We start from the raw sequence: 11742 nt of genomic DNA on the forward strand, positions 1-11742 counted from the left end.
GAATGTGTTTATAGCAAGAAAAGGACATTAAGACCAAAGAAGAAAAACCTTGTCAGGAAATTCTTTAAAAATGAACCAGTTCCAGGGGAGTAACATCCATACATGTATTATTCTCTAGACCACTTAAAGTATTCAGGGTCACAAGCGAGCTTTAGCCCGTCCCAGCTGAGTTAAGGTTGGAGGTCTGGGCCACTCACCAGTCAATTAAAGGGCTTAACATTGAAAGCTGTTTAAGCTTTTATTCAATGCCCTTGTTATCTAGCTAGAGTTCCATATACGATTATTCTCATTGTCATCATTTTTTTCTATTGGTAGTGTCACTTTCGGCTCACTTTTATCATAAAATTAGACCTGCACTGTACTTGTTAAAATACTAGGCCCAACTTGTAGGCATGAACCACACAGGTAGCCTCCTGTGTAGCAGAAAATTGTATCCTAAAACATATTAGCATGACAAAGTTCAAATGTGTTACAGTAGTGGATAATAAATATTACTGGGAAGAAATAAAAAACAAGCAAGCACAGGTTGAAGATGCAAAACACTTAAATAGAACTGCCAGAGTCCAACACAGTCACAATCTACTTGTTGTGATTTGGCGACACTAACCTACATGCAACTCTGCTGCCTGAGGACTAACAAAAAAGGGAAATGTTTTACAGGAAAAAAAAAGCTCGATTTGATAGTTCTGTAGTATGATCATTGAGATTTACTAATGTGCCAGGAGGCTTTTTCCATCAAGCAAAACGAAAGTTGGCTCCGCTTAAAAAAATATTCCCCCGTGCACTCTCATTACGATGTATTGTTAGTGGTGAGTAAAAGTGATCCAATCGAGTTTTTGGTGTGTTTTCCCTTACAAATGATGGAACTGTGTGAAAATAATATGATTTATAACGTGACTAAACTATTGTCTTCTCACTCAGCTCCATTACAGTCTTTGAAGATGCTATACTAGGAAAGCTTGGAATGAAGAAAAAAACCCAATTACCCTTTGGTGTTGTTTGTCCAGTAATGTTCAATTTTAATGAAGTGTCAATATAAATCATTCTTTTTCAGTGTAGAAGGAAGCAGTGGACCCAATGGTTTAGCACCAAATTCTGGGCCATGTACACTCCTAAAATCAGAGGGTCTCTATCTATGTCAGTGCACGAGTCATTTTAAGACAGAGTGCTGCTGCTCCAGCAACACTGTCTGTTTCTGAAACTGATTAATGTTGACAATTGTATCAGCTGGCCTAAAATCGTCTTTAAACTTACAGCAAGACGAAAAAAAAGTAGCCTGGTTGGCAGCTATTTAGTTGACTTGAATACTTAACGTGATACTTACTGATTAGTAAATTGTAATCTGATTTTAAATTACAGATTACTATCTTGAAATATCATTTAGTAAAGTCATTTAATTGCAAAGTAACTAAGTTTGATTGCACCGTTTAAGTCACTTTCGGCAGGCTCAACATACAAATGACAACCATGTACTGCAACTGTTACAACTATTCTTTCCAACATTTTATTGCCAATATCACAACTGGTACGAGTTTCTCTTTTGGTTTGATTTTGCTATGATCCAATTTGAAATGTTGTTGAAGTTGTGTACAGAAAACTATAGTATTGTAGATTGGTATTTTATTTTAACCCAATTGCATTAGCTTGTTTGGTAGTTCTGGGGGTCACTACAGCTCATGGAAGTTGTGCTCTGGATGTTTGTCATTGGATTTGAAATGAAAAACATGAAAACCCTTTTTTTTCCTTTTTAAGTGAGGACTTTAATGCTGCACCTCTTCGAAAAGATACCACTTTTTGTCCCAAACCAAGCTGACCACTTGGTCTTCTGTTTGGTTCTATTGTGGCTACTTTATGTGTGCTGAAAGGCCAACTGGTAAAGTCATTTTTTAAACTAAATGTATTCATTCATTTTCTGGGGTGCTGGACCCTATTCCAGATCACTTAAGGGAACACCCTGAATCGGTGGCCAGCCAGTCTGTGAGCAGAAAGAGACAGGTTTACAGTGTCTAACCAGCCTACCATGGATGTTTTGGGGATGTGGGAGGAAACCCACAAAGGCACAGGAAAGACATGCAGGCTTCACACGGTGATGATCGATCGACCTGGGATCAAACCCTCGACCCCAGAACAATGAAGCTGACACGTTAACTATTTGTCCGCCTGCCCGCTTTCATCCAAATTTAAATAGAAGTTAATCCAGACCAAGCTACTAAAGCTTGGCCAAATCATTTTAGACATTATATAAATATTTGAAGCCCATTGTTTTGGATCAATATTTAGAAACAAAAAAATGAGTGTCATACCTGTCAACTGGTACGTTCTCGCCGTAATTGGTACAACTGAAAGCCCATTTTTATATTGGTACGCTGTACACATGAAAATGGTACGCTAAACGGTGATTTTGAGAAAAAAAAATAAATTAAGGCACTTTCTAGCCATTTTTCACCATCCGCCATTGTTTCTTCCCGGAAACGCATGTCTGCCAAGTGATATATCATATATCACTTGAAACGAAAATGAAACGAAATGTTTATCATGATCTTTTTTTTTTAGCCAATCAGAGGCGCCGGTACATATAATATGTACCGGCGCCTCTGATTGGCTAAAAAAAAAAGATCATGATAAACATTTCGTTTCATTTTGGAACTTTGAAAGCAATAAACACATAAACATACATTTTCTACTTGTTGTTCGTGATTTTTTACAAAAAAGTAAAGTGGTAAGATTTTCCATGTATTTATACATATATGTAAGGGCGAAAACAAAATTTGGTAAGATCACAAATGGTTCGAGGTTGACAGGTATGGAGTGTGGTATCTTAAAACAAAGCCATTAATCTGAATGCCCTTATTCAGTTCCGCTTTGTTGGTTGTAACACAATACTATATCGAACTCATTGTATGCTCTGTTGCCCTGGCTTTAATTGTTCGGAAGCCGACAGTTGTGCAAAATGTGCACAAACAAAATACGTTTGTTGGTTTGGTGTTCCTCAGCTCTGCTTTTCATCACAGCTTTTATGACGGCCATGATGTGTCCTTACTCATTATCATCATTATCTTTCCTTTCCTGGTAAGTGGATGTAAACAAAGGTTTGATCGAAGAGGCAAGAAATGCTGCTTGGAATTTTGTAGACAAATGAATTCTGCTGTTCAAACCATATCAAAGGAAAAATACCTTAAGGTAATGAAAGAGCCAAACTAAGTCAGGACATTTCCTTGTCACTTGTCAATGGACCAGTGACATTCAAAAACATTTTTAATATGTGCATTCGCAAGAGAGGGCACAAATGAACACTGAATTGCACTCTGTATAAATATATATATATATATATATATATATATATATATATATATATATATATATATATATATATATATATATATATATATATATATATATATATATATATATATATATATATATATATATATATATATATATATATATATATATATATATATATATATATATATATATATATATATATATATATATATATATATATATATATATATATATATATATATATATATATATATTCATTATTTTTCCGTGAATAAAAAAAATGGTTGTGCATGACTCCGTAAAAATAAAGGTTGAGTGGGCAATAACCGTCCATCCTGTCTCATAAAGCCACATCCCTGACACATGCCAAAACACATTGCTAAAAAAAAAGGTGCAGTGCAGTTGAATAACAGCCTTGGCAACAAATAAAAGAAATTATATACATATAGCAATGGCGAGCCATGCTTACCTTAAAAATTTAATTCGCGAATGCGCATTCGCCCATCGATTGAAAATTTCTCTTGTTTTAGTTCCAAATATCCGTCTGGTGACCGAAAAATACAACATTTCAATTATGCCAGTGCATTGCCTTGGCCCTTCCACCAGCAGCAGTTTTATATGGTTACCTCTCTCTTATGAGTAGTAGTAATTTACCTTCCCCTTGGTTGAATCTCATCTACTTTTATAATTTTCTAAATTACTGTAGGAGGACCCAAAAGATTACCGCTCTTGTTTCAATTTGAAAAAAATGAAAGTCAAATAAATGTGAAAAGAAGAGTCAAGAAATAAATTCATTGGTTTTTCCTACCTTGGTTGTAGTTTCCATTTGCACAAAACATCCCATAATTCTATGTTAACGTATGCTAATTTCGTATTCATTATTTTTTGGGTCACTCAAATTGTGTTTGCAATCACTCAGGGTTTTTTTTTTTTGGACAGTTAGCAAAAAGAGATGAATCTGCAATTGTGCAATGATTAATTTCAACTGCCTGTATGTATATTATCATCATCAGCATGACCTTGATGTTGAAGTCTGATGCTTTAATAGTAAGAAGTTGGCTATCTGTCCTTGACACAATTGAACTGCTTGATGCAGTTCCATTTGAATCAATGGATTTGAGGATCTTGATCATCTTTATATGGTTTAAAAACAGGCAGCCAAATGAACAAACCAAAAACCCCAAAATATTGTACATCCAGAAATACTTTATCTTTTTAGTTGTAAGTGCAGTAAACATAACCTACTGTGTTTTCCAGACTATCAGTCACACATTTTTAATACTTGTTAATACTTTGGCTGGGCCAAAAACTCAAGTGAAACATCTTTTATATATATTTGTTTTTTTTGTTTTTTTTCTCATGCTGACAGTTGTGAGATACTGGATGATCTAGGCACGTCCTTTATTTCCTGTTCTTTGGAAGTGATGCTCCAGGTTAAGAATTTAATGGACTTGGGACTGATTTGGAGTTTATAGAAATTGAGAGTTTGGTAAACAGGTTTTTATGTGGTTGTATTTTAACGCTATTAGTATCTGTATTGGTAGTGGTTATGGTATGTCAACTGATGCCTATTTGGTCTGTTATTCTTCTTTTTTTTGTTATTACCATAATGACTAAAATCAACTAAAATGTATTTGTTTTGATCATTTGCCTCTTAATTTTTGGCTTTTATGACTTAAACACTTAATTCCAGTCTGAAAAATAATATACATTGCTGTATTATCATTATTTTTAACCTATTGACTACTTGCACATAAAAAGTATTGACGATAAAACAGGCTTCACGTTGACATTCTACTTTGTAAATCCTTTGCCTTCTCAACAAGTTATTGGCCTGAAAGAGTACCATAGATAAGAAATGCTGTCTGATTTGATCAATGTCATAGTAAAGAAAAGAATTTATAGAATTATTTGGCTGCTGGCATGGAAGTAATTGGTGCTAACCTACTTTTCAAATGCTTCAGCTGTCTGGTTTCATGCAATGTACACTGCTTATATAAGGCCCAGCAGTACCTTTTGAGTACTTCCCCATCAATGAAAATAACTGGGCAGAATGGAATATTTCATTTTGCCGTATTCCAGGTAATTTGCTTCGTTTTACCCTCCCTATTTTAGTGACATACAGCCACTCATACACACATCATGAGGACAGCAGACAATGGCAGGACTTATTTGAGTATGGTGCGTAGTCATGGTCCATTCTGCGCAATTCAACAGAACAGATGAGCTGGTTAAAAGTGCTGACGCTGAGTTTGGTCGTACATTTTTTGGATGTGTTGCTGCATCCAGCACCGATACAGGTCAGAGTATTTATAGTCTGAATCCTGTGTTCATCTAATTTGGCGTACGTGCGAGAGACTGGGAAACGCACTGTGGATCTGAGAGCCCCGCAGGAGTGTGAGGCAAGAAGCAGCAAGAGGCAGAAAATCCCCTCCGCCTTTGGATTAATGTCAGGAAGCAAGAAGCCAGGCACCATGTGCATGTGCATTCTAGAATCAGTCCCTGCTGTAATATTTCATTCATGTAGTGTGCTTTCCTGTCTTGGAAAGCTTTGATTGTGGGACATTTTGGAGGGAATAAAAAGCGCTTTAATCTGTGTTGATGATCTAGGAATCCAGAAAAGTTTCTTTTCTGTGTGTGATGAGTCCATCTGTTGATGTTAGCCATTTGATCAGATTAAAACCGGCCGTAGATTAAATAGAAGTGCGGTTATTTGCTTCCTGTGGAAGATTTATGACACGTGCCTTCAAGGTTAGAATATTATGACGATGAACGCATGTGTCAAAATGGGTTGACAGGATTATTGAACTTCCTGAAACAGGCGACATTTGCTCGCTTGAGTCGATCGCCAACAGTCAGCTAAGTCGTCAAACGTCGTTTCCTGGTGGGACACTCGGAGTCCTATAATACACAGACCTAATACCATCTAAGACTGCCAGTAAGGCTTTCCGACAGGTGACCTGCCTGTAAAGCTCTTCTCATAGCTTTGATGGAGGTTGTTGCAGCTGCTGCTGGCACCCAGATCACATGATTGTTAATGAGAGTATTAACACGAGCGCTTGCATCTCAAAGAAGCTTCTCCTGGGAAGGTGAGCTCAAGTGCAATCTGTCATAATCACGCTACTTTAAAACAAATGCATTCAAAAAATAAAGTGAGAGTTGTCTACTTGCAGCAGAACCAAGACTGAAGAAAATCACCAGACACTATGAATTCCATTTTTATAGAATATAATATCTATTTGTATAAATAAAGAAAAAGAATAAAGTAAAAATGTCTCGATCGTTACAGAACAGCACACTATTAATTCAATTTTCATAGAATATTTTGAACCTTGCGATAATAAAGCAGCATTTTCGGATGTGGTTTCTGAAACTGTGGATGACATGACTTTAAAGGGATTTCTCATTGCAGACGTTAATTTACTGTGTAATTCTCCATCACCACAACATTATTACTCCCAAAGTCTCCAATGAGCGACAACAGTCTGATAGATTGGTCTGGACCGCTCCGTGTCTGAGATTACTGAATATTGGAGAAGAAGCTTGATGTAGTGCACACATGCAAACTGGCGATAATCCAAATGTAACCTTCACAGTTAGACAGACAATCTACAAGTCTGTGGGCTGCCCCTAATCCTGTTCAACATCTTGCTGAATGGCAGAAAGTGGAAGTGTAGTGGAACATGGCAACTGGACAGCTTCAAGGACGTAGCCAGAATTTATCAGGACTGAGAACTACTGAGAACAAAGATCACTGATGCAATCACAAATTTGTGTAATGCCAATTGCTCTCAGGCTAGGAATGTTTATGAATATGAACAATGGAATACCTGGTAAAACCTGAACTGGAGGCAATCCCGCCCAGACTTGACCAAAAGGGAGGTCACAACTTGAATGGGTGGCCAGTTAGTCTATTGTCACAGATCCATCTGTCCATCCATCACGCCATTCATTCCGATATATAAAGCCTCTTTGAACCATTTTCTTGCACCAAATCAGAAAATTGCGTTTACCCCCCCCCCCCCCCCTTAGAATTCAATAGAAACAAAATGAATTAAGGCTTTTGCACTCCAAAAAAACATAAATGAAAATGGAAGAACATTGATTTAGGGTTTATTCCAAATATTTTCAACAACATTTGTACTTGTGGCGGCCCAGGGGTCCAAGTGGTTAGTGCGTGGACTTCAGGCGTCTGAGGGTTTGATCCCAGGTCCGGACCTGCCTGTGTGGAGTAATATTCTCCCCTGGGCTTGTGTGGGTTTTCTCTGGGTACTCCGGTTTCATCCCACATTGCCAAAATGAAATGCTTAGTAGGCTGGTTGAACACTTTAAATTGCCCCAATGCAGAGTGTCCCCTTCCAGATATTCATAGTTGGCTGGAATAGGCTACAAAACATGAGGATAAACAATATGGGAAATGAATGAATAAATGAACAAATTTGTACTTGTAAGCGGGAGATGTTTTTGCAAGTAGATCAGAAAAAGTGGCCGGGAGTAAATCCTATGTACACTAACCACAACAAACACTGCAGTCTGCAGTCAACTCCTGATAGGGGAATTAGATAAAAGGCTCAGTATGTAGTGCTAATTGTCTTGTTGCTACTGCAGCTATAATTGCATACGGAATGTTTCAAGCTCCTTTGAGACTATGTGGAAATCCTCAAATTATTGAGGTGGAGAATTGTACAGCTGTGCTCTGTTTGGAGGCTGGATATTCCTCTTTATAGTTTGTGTTTTAATAGGCACACACTTCTTTAATTGAGCAATTCTTTCACGATATAAGTGTCTCACCCTAAAGGCAAGACCAAAAACAGAAACACTTAGTGAAGAAATACCTTGAGCAAAATGAGTTTTATAGACACAGTTACAAATAAGGGTGCCCTTGTTAGTTTATTGTCTAAAAAAGCAAAATCCCTTTTAGATTATTCTTGTTGTGCTTTGATTAGCGGTGATTAATTATGCTTCTAAAAATCAAGAGAGACAATAACTTTTATTGGTGGCTAGTTTTTTTTTATATACTGGTCAAAATTGTATCTAACTATATCGAAATTAACAATATTTCTGGATTGCAAACTAATACTTTTATATCCAAAGGTGAGTGTGCCTAGATTTGATGATTTCTGTGTTGTCGATGGAAAGAAAACGTCCCACTTTGTTACTGCCATACTTAATGGTTTTATTATTGATCGCTTCATCGTGACCAAGAACAAGGAGCCAGCTGTACTGCATACATGTTTTTCAGCATGTTTAAACATAGCAATAACAGCAGAAATGTATACTCTACTGTAAGCCTGCTGACTCACAGCTTTCTCATTTTATATTTCAGAACAATGTGACCAGTATTACTCTAGCCCTTTTAAAGGATATCTTGAATTATTCATACATGATTACAGCATTAATTATCACCCAGGAGAGGCTGGAAGTGATCTGTTGGTTTATAAAATAAAACAACTAAATAAAAAAAAAAACATTGCAGTGCTAAATACACATAGCCCACACTCACTTGAATTCATGTTCGTTTTTTTATGGTGGTTGAACAATCTAATTTGCTCTAAGGTTGTATATCTTCTCGTGCCCTGTGAATGGCTGGGTTACCAATTCAGGGTGTTCCCCGCCTGGTGCCCATAGTTGGCTGGGATAGGCTCCAGCACCCCCGAGACCTTTGAAAGAATAAAATAGTTCATAAAATTAATAAATTCCATTTAAAAATATCAATTTAAGACACTATAACTAACATGTTTAGCTTGAAAAGGTATTTGAGCAAATTACAAAGCTGACACAACCAAGTTGAATAATGCACATGCTGTTAAAAATAAACAACAACAATAAAACGGTTTAAACTTCATTCTCGCTAATTTTGGTAGATTCTACAGAAATTATTTCTGACTTCAGATAGGCACCAAAGGAATGGAAGCGAACTAAAAGTACTCAAATACTTGTTATTACACCACAAAAACGACTATAACGTGTGTTTGTGCTTTGTGTGCTACAGTATTCCTGCAATATAATGATATTCCTTTCTAACGTAGTGTTTTTCAAAGTGGTGCGTGCAAGAGAAAAAAAGGAATATTAAGAACTTTATTTTCTTTTATAGTGTGTGGCTTCTCAGCCTTTACAATATAATTTCAGCTTCTCTCATTTTGCATGTGTGAGTTGCCAACTAATGAGCATGGCGGTGACATGATGCCAAAAGCTGTGGTGTAACCTGCTACATAATTGCCACAAGAATGTTGTTGTTTTGAACATATTTCAAACCCTTTCCTTGTTTTTCTCCTATTTGTGTGTTGCAGCTCTGCCAGTTACAGGGCGTCAACCCAGCAACTCTCGTCGTGGCGGAGAACCATTGGTGGCTCGGAGTGGACGCTGAAGAAGAACAATAGCTGGAGGGGACTCTGCAACAAGGGAGGGGTTGGTGGGGGGGGCATGTGGGGGTGGAACTACTACTTCCTGATATAGGTAAACAAACCCTGCAGGGTTGAATAAATTAGTAACTTGTGGCCCAAATATGATTGCCTTAATTACCACCCATATATAGCTGTATGGAGACATGATGAGACTTAAACTAAGATGTTTTCCTTACATGTGGATAAAATGTTTGAAGAAAGAAGTGAGGTGATATTTTAATACGCTAGAGAATACCATTTCCACACTTTCATGGTCAAGGATAGGTTTTGAAGTAGGCGTTATTAATTGGTAAGTTGACTCGCTGCTTATGCGTAGCCGGCCGACTATTTGCTATTTGTATCTACTACTTTCATATCGTCATTCGAACAAGGCTGACATGAGTCTCTCAAGAGCAGATGTCAACGTTGTTTTTAGTCCGAGTTGCGTCTTTACATTTAAAAAGCTCAATGACAAATTGTTTTTTTTTTTTTTTTAGACTAGGAGAAGAAATGATATCAGGTTGTTGATTGCATTAACACCCACTCTCACTAAAACAAAGATGTCAGGCACATTAACCCGAACATATTTATATGCCACACACTTTCTGTCCCAGATGATGGATGATGATACTCTTCTACTACTTTAGCCAAGATTCCCTCTCTTGAATACAATCCATCTTAGGTTGTTCTCAGATGCAAACAGACCAGCTGCTTTGTTGACTCGTTTCCACTTCTAAGTGTATGCAAAGTAACATGAACGTGTGTTCTCTATTTTTTTAAACCTAGCCTTGATGAATACATAACCAAAGGTGAAACCCTGAATTTATTCTATGTTGTGCTCAAAATGTTGTGGTTTAGATGCACACTGAATAGGAGACAATGTATATAGCAGACATTTATACTTGTGTGTCCTGTTGCAGAGTCATTTCAAATTTTATTTGACTGTTATGCGACCATCAATCGGAGTAATCATCTGTGTTCGTTTTGCTCTCCCAGATTGATACGATCCTGTTGCGCATATTCTTGGGTACGCTGCTCTCACATCTCTAATTTCTTTCTTTTCTACTTTTTTTTTTTATTTATTATGATTTTTTTTAAATTTATGCTTCAGACATCAGCCATCCTAAAGTCATTATTCGGAAAGCCGAGATTGAAAATGTTGTTTCGGCACTGAGGAGTTGAAATTGCCTCTTACCTCTCTGATGATGTTCACTCCAATGGCTGGCTTGCATTATTAACTGTATCTTCACTTGAATTTGGTTTTAGTTTACATGCTCTTTTCATTATAGTGAGACTGAAAAAAGCCAAGATTTAGAGCCCAATATCGTTTTATAAGTATTTCCCCTTCTTTTCAGAAAATCCAAATTCTACTCTAGTTATTTTATCTGAACATATTCTGAACTATATTTGTAATTACCTAACAGCTTGTATCTATGAGAGGAAAAGCTATTTACTGAATGTTCCTGGTCTTTCCAGAGTGTCATAAAAACGTATAACCATACAAAGTAGCCACAGTAGTTTTGCAATTGATGTCAGTGGTTGTTGTTGTTGTAAATTACCCTACAATTGAGGATGTGTTGATGCCGTTTATGCTGTCATGCCAAATGGTTAAAACAAAAGAGTTATGTAATTAGAATTTACAAGGTTTGTTTTTTTGTGAAAAAAAAAACGAAAAAATATAGATATTGAAGGAGTAAAAGTAAGCGCATTCAATCAAAACAAGTTAGAAGAAACTAAATCATGTCTATCTAATTTCTCATCCTTCTCTTGAATCTGTAATTTATTTGTAATTTCTGGAATAATGTGCCCTATAAGCCCTTTATTACAGAGCAATATTGATCAAAAAAGCAAGACATCATCATGTGGAAAATTGTTACAGTATTACCAGGGAGCATTTTAACAATTATTAGGACATTTGTTCACATACTGTATGTTTCATGAATGACAACCCAGAAGTAGGGAATTTTAAATAGCTTTTTTTCGACATTTTGGCAGGCTTGATTGCAACATTTGACCCCAAATCTTTTAGTCTTTCCCTAGGAAGCATTTAGGCATCATGTCCATTTTTGTGTCA

The 11742-nt window shown here is 36.7% G+C and overlaps 1 protein-coding gene across 1 annotated transcript in view; it reads left to right on the forward strand.

The window, feature by feature from the left end:
• Positions 1-9691, forward strand: part of kcna4 (potassium voltage-gated channel, shaker-related subfamily, member 4) — a 31740-nt gene extending 22049 nt beyond the window's left edge. Inside the window, exon 3 of the mRNA XM_077713838.1 lies at positions 9576-9691. The gene's annotated coding sequence lies outside the window, so the exon portion shown is untranslated. The remainder of the gene's footprint in view (positions 1-9575) is intronic.
• Positions 9692-11742: the final 2051 nt, after the last annotated feature.

The sequence above is a fragment of the Stigmatopora nigra genome, chromosome 3 (assembly GCF_051989575.1).
Source record: "Stigmatopora nigra isolate UIUO_SnigA chromosome 3, RoL_Snig_1.1, whole genome shotgun sequence".
NCBI lineage: Eukaryota > Metazoa > Chordata > Actinopteri > Syngnathiformes > Syngnathidae > Stigmatopora > Stigmatopora nigra.